The sequence below is a fragment of the Caretta caretta genome, chromosome 19, assembly GCF_965140235.1.
Source record: "Caretta caretta isolate rCarCar2 chromosome 19, rCarCar1.hap1, whole genome shotgun sequence".
NCBI classification, from domain to species: domain Eukaryota; kingdom Metazoa; phylum Chordata; order Testudines; family Cheloniidae; genus Caretta; species Caretta caretta.
The window spans coordinates 19,858,591-19,869,046 of record NC_134224.1 but is presented as its reverse complement, the minus strand read 5'-3'; positions in this window follow the sequence as shown (position 1 = coordinate 19,869,046).

The following is a 10,456-nucleotide window of genomic DNA, read 5'->3' as shown; positions in this document are numbered from 1 at the left end:
CCCTAGGTCCTTTTCCGCAGAACTGCTGCCTAGCCATTCGGTCCCTAGTCTGTAGCTGTGCATTGGGTTCTTCCGTCCTAAGTGCAGGACCCTGCACTTATCCTTATTGAACCTCATCAGATTTCTTTTGGCCCAATCCTCCAATTTGTCTAGGTCCTTCTGTATCCTATCCCTCCCCTCCAGCGTATCTACCACTCCTCCCAGTTTAGTATCATCCGCAAATTTGCTGAGAGTGCAATCCACACCATCCTCCAGATCATTTATGAAGATATTGAACAAAACCGGCCCCAGGACCGACCCTTGGGGCACTCCACTTGATACCGGCTGCCAACTAGACATGGAGCCATTGATAACTACCCGTTGAGCCCGACAATCTAGCCAGCTTTCTACCCACCTTATAGTGCATTCTTCCAGCCCATACTTCCTTAACTTGCTGACAAGAATACTGTGGGAGACCGTGTCAAAAGCTTTGCTAAAGTCAAGAAACAATACATCCACTGCTTTCCCTTCATCCACAGAACCAGTAATCTCATCATAAAAGGCGATTAGAGGATGGGCTATTCCACCCATCGTTCCCTTAGTGGGTCCTTAAAGAAAGAGACTTTGGAGAGAAAATGCAGAAATAATAGAAGAACGGAAGGAAGAACAGATGGAGGCTACTGAAGTGAGCTTCACCATCATGGCTGCCACCCTCACCATCTCCTGGGTCCCCCGACCATCTTTGTCCTAATCCTGAGGAATGTCCTGACCAGCTCAGGACAGAGAGAGGGATCTAGACGACATTGCCATGCCTACCACCTCCAACTGAATACCAAACACCACCTGAGCAGAGGCTCCATGGGGGCGGGGGGGGGGGGCGGAGTTTCATACCACCACCCAGGAGCGGTGTCACTCGATCTTCTCCCTGCTCCCCTCACCAGCTGGGAGCAACATTGCTGGCTCCTCTCCCTCCTCCCTGGCCTATTCTTTGCTTAGCAAATAACAACACCCAGGGTGTATCTGGCAGAACCAATAGCTGGGCTGGGAGTCACTGCCGCACTTTTTCATTCCTGAAACAAACACACTCAGGGGTTGGTGGGGGAAGGAATCTCTCAAGCTCTGTGCTTAGGTCAGAAGATTTCATCATGATCTGCCCCTCACCTTCACATGGTGACATGTTAAAAAGGCAGGAGTAAGCCCCTTGTGAAACCAGTAGACACAGGGCTGCTCAGGTGCGGGAGAGGGCTGCTTCCCCAGGCACATTCAGGGGATAATCATCCGCACAGCCAGCCCAGCTTTGGACGTTTCCGGCTGCTGGAGCAGCGCTGCGGAATGAGCCCCTGGAATCTTTCCCTGCTGCGAGAAAAACCGTGCACTGCCTCCACCACCAATATTGTTTAGATGCCACCTAACCCTTTCCCATCCCCCCGTCCGCTCTAATTCTGCAGTGAATGGCAGTACCCCAATGTGGCCGTTTATTCTGCCATTTAGTCCCATTTGTGGGAGTCTTTCCTTTGATTACAATGAGCTTTGGGTCAGGTCCATCGGCTGTGACACAGAAACACCGATTCCTCTGTGAATGCTGGGATTTTACCACATCTCCCCAGAGTGGGGGTGCACTTTTCTGTGACCTTTTTCCCAGATACCTTTTGAAGAGCTGCTGTCCCTCAAGCTGTTGCCCTCAAGTAGCCATTTTGCAGCTGTCTGCTGTATCTCCTTCTCTTCCAGCTGGGAAATATTCTTACCTCCTGTTGTACATTTCTGAGGGTGGCAGAGTCTTACAAGTTTGAGGACCATCCGTGAATTTCACTGAGGTGATGCTTACTTTCACCAATCCTTACAGTAACACATTAGGAACCTTCTTCCAACTTAATCCTTTGTATTTAGTGTAACTATTTATATAAACCTTTCCATGCACATAAACCCAAGCAAATCTGAATAATTTGTAAGATTTGGATGCCAAAATTTGTTTGTTATAGATCCATGCTGCTAACATCCATTCTATACTCTAGATAGTGATTCTTTTTAAAGGTATAGACCAATATGTTAATAAAAAAACACACCTTTGTTTCAATAGACTGATTGGGCTACTTTGGGTCTAGTTTTTAAGTCACTTTGCATTAGAAATCTGGCAACCCCATACACACATCTCTAAAATGTGAAGTTTGTGCAGTCATGTTCATTTTGCGATTTTTTTTCCAGCCTGTTCCTACAAATCCCATACCACATGGTGCTCTTCACTTCAGTGAACGTACGAGCAGCCAAACTGCATCAGCGCAATTTGATTATGTTTTCCTCTAAGAAACTTGGCTTTCTAAGGATGAGACCCTTTTATGTACCAGGCTCTGAATCCTTTTTTAGAAGTGGGTATTAAGCATGCAAAGATGGTGAGCTTGGCAAGTAGTCTCACCCTTCTTCTTTCTACCAAATTAAATGATATGCCCAACAAGTTAACCCCAGGATATCCTTTATTTTCAGGCCTATCATATTATTTTCTTAGATAAATCTATCTTATTAGCCCTCAATGTTTGTTGGGATCTCTTATAATAAGTTTTTCTCGACAGAGCTTGAATTAAACTCATTTTATAAGTAACAATTTACATTTATGAAATAACAGAATCGTCCCTTGGAAAATACAATGCACTAAAACATAAACACAGTATATGTTCCTTTTTCAGTGTCTCAGCTTTCCACCTCCGTATGCCCAGCGTTTGAAAGAAAAGTTCTTAGGATGTTTCATTATATCTTGAGCAATCCTCTTCTGCAATCTTTTTTTCCCTGTTTTCAGTTCCAGCTGAAATAAAGACCTGTATTCCTTGATGCAGTGTAGTGGCTTCTTCGCTGACCATTCATCCCTTCCCACTGCTCCTTTCTGGGGTATAGTCCCTTTGCCGCCTGACAGGTTCGCTATTCCTTTCACTTGTCCGCGTTACAAAGCTGTCCAGAGGTTTTGTTTACTGTTCTTACTATTTTCTTACTTTTGCTACAGCTCTCTTCCTCCTTCTTTCTTAAGTCTGTTTCTCTACATAGTTTATCTTTAATTACAGCTTATTTTCTGTCACATTTCAGTCTTGCTTTACTTTTCTCACAGTTTTCTAACAGTGTTTTTCTTACAATTTCTTAGATTACTTAGCGGTTCTTTAGTTATTTTTCTTCTTGATTAACTGCAATGTTCTTCCTTTAATTTGTCCTCTTTTTCCCTTATCCAACCCTCTTTCCTCTTTCTAGGTGTGGTCTCTTTTGTGGCTGTCCTTACTTTCTCTGTCTTGCCTGTCCCTCCTGAACTGGATTTAGTCCCTTATAGCTCTGTTCCTGGCACCCTGCTGACGATGCAACTTGGCCACTGGGATCCCTGCCCATTTACGGCATCCTGTCCTTTTTTTGCAGCACTCTGGGGGAAGTTGACATCTGCTCTCACCTGCTGGGTATTTTTCCCTCTCCCCTCCACCCAAGAACCATCCTTGGTTTGAGCTCACCCGCTTCAACTGCTTTGGAGTTTTCCAGAGCACCCAGCCCCCACCCCAGAGCAGCTATTTGCGGCTCCCCCTTTTTTTAAAAAAAGCCTCCAGCAGAGGTGGTGCGTTACACTGTGACATTCCCCCTAGATATTCCAAGGACAAAGTCAGAAAGCCCTTAGACCATCATTTTAATTATATTTAGGCTGGAGGTTTTGAATCGTAATCATCTAGAGAATGTTAGAGGGGGCAGTATGATTGATTATACTGCAGGGCCAATTTTAAGCTCATCTTCTTTCTCTAACTTTTTAGTGGCTTTTAGACTGAACAGTGATCATCAGCCATTGCAAGTGAATTTTTGCCCTCTGGCCACTTTTTTCAGGCTGGATTTTGGCAGACTGTGCCTCACTCCTGATTTTGAAGCGGTAACCTCAAGGCAAATTAAGTGGCCTCCATTAGTTAGAATGGAGCGTGACTCATATCTACTGCTTTGTTAGCTTTGAAGAACCAGCTTTTAGCCCTGAGTGACCCAGTGCAAGGCCCACACAGGCTTTATTATGATTGTTAAAAAAATACAGCTGAGCTGGCTGCCAAACAAGGGTATTTTTATCCTTTAAAAGATAAAAGACTCTGCTGGGATTGAGACGGCTACTACGGTAAGAACAAGGGCTATAAAAAAGAATGATTGCCCTGATTCTATTAGGAAATTAATTATCCTTAGAAGGGAATACAAAAAAATTGCTGAATAAGAAAAAGTTGAAACACCATGAGGTTCCTTAGAAGGAACCTGAATGCACAGCCACAAAGAAATATTAATCTCTATTTTAGAAGTTGGTAGAAATGGGCTATGACACGATTAAGGTAAATATTGAAGCCCTTAGCCCACATATGCTTGGGAAAGACTTTTTTCCCCCTGCCTATATAATCATCTTCACACAATGAATTGCCAACATAGTGAGGAGGGCTTTAAACTAGATTAAAAGGGGGGGCAAGTGACAAAAGGCCATAGCAAAGTATAAAAACGATAACCTGAAGCGAGAGCTCGATGTTGGGGAAATGGAAAATTACAATAAGGTCATAGGAGCTACTAGAAGGAAAACAGTGGGGGAATCTGTTCACCATCTTTGATGTCTATACACAAATGCAAGGTGTATGGAGAAAAACTGGCACTCTTAGTACATAAGGTAAATTAGAACAATTGACATCACAGAGACTTGGTGGGATAACATGGCTGGATATTGGTCGGAGTGGGGATAGCTCGTCAGGAAGGGGAAAAAAGGGAGGCGAGGTTACATTATACATCAGAAGATATACACTTGTTCTGAAGTCCAGAAGGAGGTAAGAGGCAGGCCAGCTGAAAGTCTCTGGGTGAAGATAAAAGGGAGAAAAAAATGTATTGAAACACCGTAAAGGGGGAGGCATCTGTCTGGAATATGGTCAGTCGGCAACTGTCTGGAAAACGGTCAGTTGTTCCCAGGGGTGCGTCAAGGGCAGGAAAACACTGGGTGCAATTCATGAAAAATTAAATGCAACATAGTTAGCGATATTAACCGTACTTTTCATAACTGCAGGCCAACGCACCGAAAAATTGTGCGCCTGAGACGGTAACAGCAAATCAAGGGGCACCTTAGGGTCGGTGGTTCTCCAAACACATGCAGAGGTATTGGTAAACACATGGGCCTTCGTGGGGGCATATCCCGATGCCTCCCCTTCCCAGCCGATGTGCTGACCCACTTCGTAAAAGCGGACTGGCATTACCTTTTTTTTACACATTATGTGTGTGGGTGGGGGCTTCATAGGCCATAATTGCCAGGTGTTGCCCTCTGCAATTCATATGTACTGATGGTCAGTGGCCGTGGTCAGCACATACCGCTTAATTTGTTATTGGGGTGGAGCCACCTCCTACACGTCGCAATGGACCACCCAATCCCAGATAATACATGATGCCACATTCCCAGGATGCTAAGCCAGAATTGCCCCCCCGCTCCCCGGCCAATGGATAATTGACCCTTTTTTTTTAACCATGGCCAATTTTGAACAGTGGCAAAATTAACAAAGGAGGACAAAAGTGTCGGACACCTGAGGATTCCCATAGAAAAATACCACCATACATACAGTGTTTTGCCCTGATGAATTTTGCAGGCTTGAAGTAAGCAAGAGCGGTCCCACCACTCCTGTTCGGGGTGTCCCTGGGCTCTTGCTATTACTGCCTTTTCCTGTTAACAAAGCAAGAGGAAAAGAAAGAGAACAACACAAATGAGCCTATTGGGGAAACTGAGGCATGGATGAAAAACTCCCTAAGTTATTAGTTGTCCTGTTATGGCCCTCCCTGGCTTTCATCACGGATGTTGTTTGCGTGGTTTAGGAGGTTACAACAACAATATTACATCCCACGATTAGTAATTGCTATTTCTTTGCCAAAGGGCTTCCCATTTTACTTTCACTCCAGGCCACCACAGGAGGAACTGGGAATCCAGGAGAGGTTCGGGGCCACCCACCAGGTATTTTGCTGTGGCCCTGCTGTGTCTATCTAGATTATGCACTGTTTTCAAGGCACCTCCCCTCCTGCCTTCCGTGGCTCGGACTTCTTTGGTCACTCGAGCTAGGGAGAGCCTTTGGAGGTATTTTTCCTCCTTCTAGTTATGATTATCCAGACAATTTTATGGCAGCTGGAGACTCGGATGGTCCAGGCAGCTGGCTAGTCCACAACCGAGGCCCATGATGCCATGACCAGAAACCTAGGGAGAAGCATATGTTTTGAGCCGATTGGCATGTGCCCTTTTAGTTTGCCTGATAGCTGAAGCTGATACACTACTGGGGAGATGCAATTTACGATGGAGTATGGCCCCGCCAACTTGGCGTCCAGCGTGTGGACTGCCTTCCCCAGCTTTTGCAACATTACCTTGTTTTTAATTTGCCATTCCTGGATGTCTTTAAGGATGATTCCCTTAAGCTTGGCATTTTCCTTATTTAAAGCGGTCTTTACGGTTTTGCGGGTTTTACATAGCTCCTCCCTCCACTGAGCAAAGCTGAGACTTTTTTGGTTGTGGCAAATGGTAAATGTGATTATTGGTAAACACAGTACTTACATTACATTTACATTTGTTTACTAGCAGGTTGCTAACACTTTCATTCTCCCAAAACACTTCTTTCCAGGAATTAATATGTACATATTGCTCATTATACAGTACTTTGGTCTTATTATTTAATCTATTCCACATACAGGATTCTAGTGAAATGTCTTTACTACAGGGCTCTGGAGCAACAGGCAAGGACAAGCACACCCACTTTTGAGGAGTCCACTCAGTATAACCTCTGGTGTTTAATAGCTTCCCTCCCTCCCCAGCCCACTGGCTTGAGGTCTGGGGTAGCCAGGATTTCATGTGCCATATGAGGAGTGGGCTAATTTTTCATATCTTTGCTTTTAGAGCTTGTTGGTGTGTGTTTTTAACAACAATTTCCCTAATCAAAAGGTTTGGCCTTACTATGCCAGAAACATTCTGCATCCATTCGTATTGATAAGTATTAAACAGTGATCTTTTGCTTTGCTTTAGCAAGTGTATCAAAACCTGGGTAAAGTGTTTACTTTGTTTACTGTTTGTTTGATTGTTGGTTTGTTCTATTTTCAATTGCTTTATCTTTTGGAGGTTTCTGTAAAAGCTATAACTTTTAACTTTTAAAACAAAGAGAGAGAGAGCAGAAATGAGGAGAGATGGGGGAGAAGGGGCGGTGGCGGGGGACCTAGGAAGGGAGAAAGACCAGAGCCAAGAGAGATTAACTCTATCAGAGTATCTTGGCTCTAGTCTATACTACAGGGTTAGGTCTAATTTAGACGCATTAGGCCGCTTTTATAATGAATGCGTCTACACAAGCAACCCCGTTCCGTCGACCTAAAGGGCTCTTAAAATCGACTTCTGTCCTCCTCCCAGGTGAGGGGAGTAGTGCTAAAATCAACCTTACTGGGTCGAATTTGGGGTGGTGCGGACACAAATCAATGTTATTGGCCTCCAGGAGCTATCTTAGGGTATGTCTACACTACGAAATTAGGTTGAATTTATAGAAGTCATATTTTTAGAAATCGGTTTTATATATTCGAGTGTGTGTGTCCCCACAGAAAATGCTCTAAGTGCATTAAGTGCATTAACTCGGCGGAGCGCTTCCACAGTACCGAGGCTAGAGTCGTCTTCCGGAGCGTTGTACTGTGGGTAGCTATCCCACAATTCCCGCAGTCTCCGCTGCCCATTGGAATTCTGGATTGAGATCCCAATGCCTGATGGGGCTAAAACATTGTCGCGGGTGGTTCTGGGTACATATTGTCAGGCCCCCGTTCCCTCCCTCCCTCCGTGAAAGCAAGGGCAGACAATTGTTTTGCGCCTTTTTTCTTGAGTTACCTGTGCAGACGCCATACCACAGCAAGCATGGAGTCCGCTCAGGTAACCGTCACCGTATGTCTCCTGGGTGCTGGCAGATGTGGTACTGCATTGCTACACAGCAGCAGCAGCAGCCCCTTGCCTTGTGGCAGCAGACGGCACAATAGGACTGGTAGCCGTCACCGTCATCTCCGAGGTGCTCCTGGCCACATTGGCCAGGAGCGCCTGGGCAGACATGGGTGCAGGGACTACATTAGAAGTGACTTGACCAGGTCATTCTCTTTAGTCCTGCAGTCAGTCCTATTGAACCATCTTATGGTAGGCAGGCAGGCGATACGGATTGCTAGCAGTCCTATTGTACCATCTTCTGCTGAGCAGCCATGAGATGTGGATGGCTAGCAGTCCTATTGTACCATCTTCTGCTGAGCAGCCATGAGATGTGGATGGCATGCAGTCCTTCTGCGCCATCTGCTGCCAGCCAAAGATGTAAAAGATAGATGGGGTGGATCAAAACAATAAATAGACCAGATTTGTTTTGTACTCATTTGTTTCCCCCCTCCCGCCCCCGTCAAGGGGACTCATTCCTCTAGGTCACACTGTAGTCACTCACAGAGAAGGTGCAGTGAGGTAAATCTAGCCATGCATCAATCAGAGGCCAGACCAACCTGCTTGTTCCAATAAGAACAATTACTTAGGTGCACCATTTCTTATTGGAACCCTCTGTGAAGTCCTGCCTGAAATACTCCTTGATGTGAAGCCACCCCCTTTGTTGATTTTAATTCCCTGTAAGCCAACCCTGTAAGCCATGTCGTCAGTCGCCCCTCCCTCCGTCAGAGCAACGGCAGACAATCGTTCCGCGCCTTTTTTCTGTGCGGACGCCATACCAAGGCAAGCATGGAGGCCGCTCAGCTCACTTTGGCAATTAGGAGCATATTAAACATCACACGCATTATCCAGCAGTATATGCAGCACCAGAACCTGGCAGAGCGATACCGGGTGAGGAGGCGACGTCAGCGCAGTCACGTGAGTGATCAGGACATGGACACAGATTTCTCTGAAAGCATGGGCCCTGCCAATGCATGCATCATGGTGCTAATGGGGCAGGTTCATGCTGTGCAACGCCGATTCTGGGCTCGGGAAACAAGCACAGACTGGTGGGACCGCATAGTGTTGCAGGTCTGGGACGATTCCCAGTGGCTGCGAAACTTTCACATGCGTAAGGGCACTTTCATGGAATGTTGTGACTTGCTTTCTCCTGCCCTGAAGCGCGTGAATACCAAGACGAGAGCAGCCCTCACAGTTGAGAAGTGAGTGGCGATAACCCTGTGGAAGCTTGCAACGCCAGACAGCTACCGGTCAGTTGGGAATCAATTTGGAGTGGGGAAATCTACTGTGGGGGCTGCTCTGATGCAAGTAGCCCACGCAATCAAAGATCTGCTGATATCAAGGGTAGTGACCCTGGGAAATGTGCAGGTCATAGTGGATGGCTTTGCTGCAATGGGATTCCCTAACTGTGGTGGGGCCATAGACGGAACCCATATCCCTATCTTGGCACCGGAGCACCAAGCCGCCGAGTACATAAACTGCAAGGGGTACTTTTCAATAGTGCTGCAAGCTCTGGTGGATCACAAGGGACGTTTCACCAACATCAACGTGGGATGGCCGGGAAAGGTACATGACACTCGCATCTTCAGGAACTCTGGTCTGTTTCAAAAGCTGCAGGAAGGGACTTTATTCCCAGACCAGAAAATAACTGTTGGGTTTGTTGAAATGCCTATAGTTATCCTTGGGGACCCAGCCTACCCCTTAATGGTATGGCTCATGAAGCCGTACACAGGCAGCCTGGACAGTGGTCAGGAGCTGTTCAACTACAGGCTGAGCAAATGCAGAATGGTAGTAGAATGTGCATTTGGGTGTTTAAAGGCGCGCTGGCGCAGTTTACTGACTCACTTAGACCTCAGCGAAACCAATATTCCCACTGTTATTACTGCTTGCTGTGCGCTCCACAATATCTGTGAGAGTAAGGGGGAGACATTTATGGTGGGGTGGGCGGTTGAGACAAATCGCCTGGCTGCTGGGTACACGCAGCCAGACACCAGGGTGGTTAGAAGAGCACAGGAGGGTGCGGTATCAGAGAAGCTTTGAAACCCAGTTTCATGACTGGACAGGCTACGGTGTGAAAGTTCTGTTTGTTTCTCCTTGATGAAACCCCCCGCCCCTTGGTTCACTCTACTTCCCTGCAAGCTAACCACCCTCCCCTCCTCCCTTCAATCACAGCTTGGAGAGGCAATAAAGTCATTTTTGCTTCATATTCATGCATTCTTTATTCATTCATCACACAAATAGGGGGATGACTACCAAGGTAGCCCAGGAGGGGTGGTGGAGGAGGGAAGGAAAATGCCACACAACACTTTAAAAGTTTACAACTTTAAAATTTATTGAATGCCAGACTTCTGTTTTTTGGGCAATCCTCTGTGGTGGAGTGGCTGGTTGGCCGGAGGCCCCCCTACTGCGTTCTTGGGCGTCTGGGTGAGGAGGCTATGGAATTTGGGGAGGAGGGTGGTTACACAGGGGCTGTAGCGGCAATCTGTGCTTCAGCTGCCTTTGCTGCAGCTCAACCATACACTGGAGCATATTGGTTTGATCCTCCAG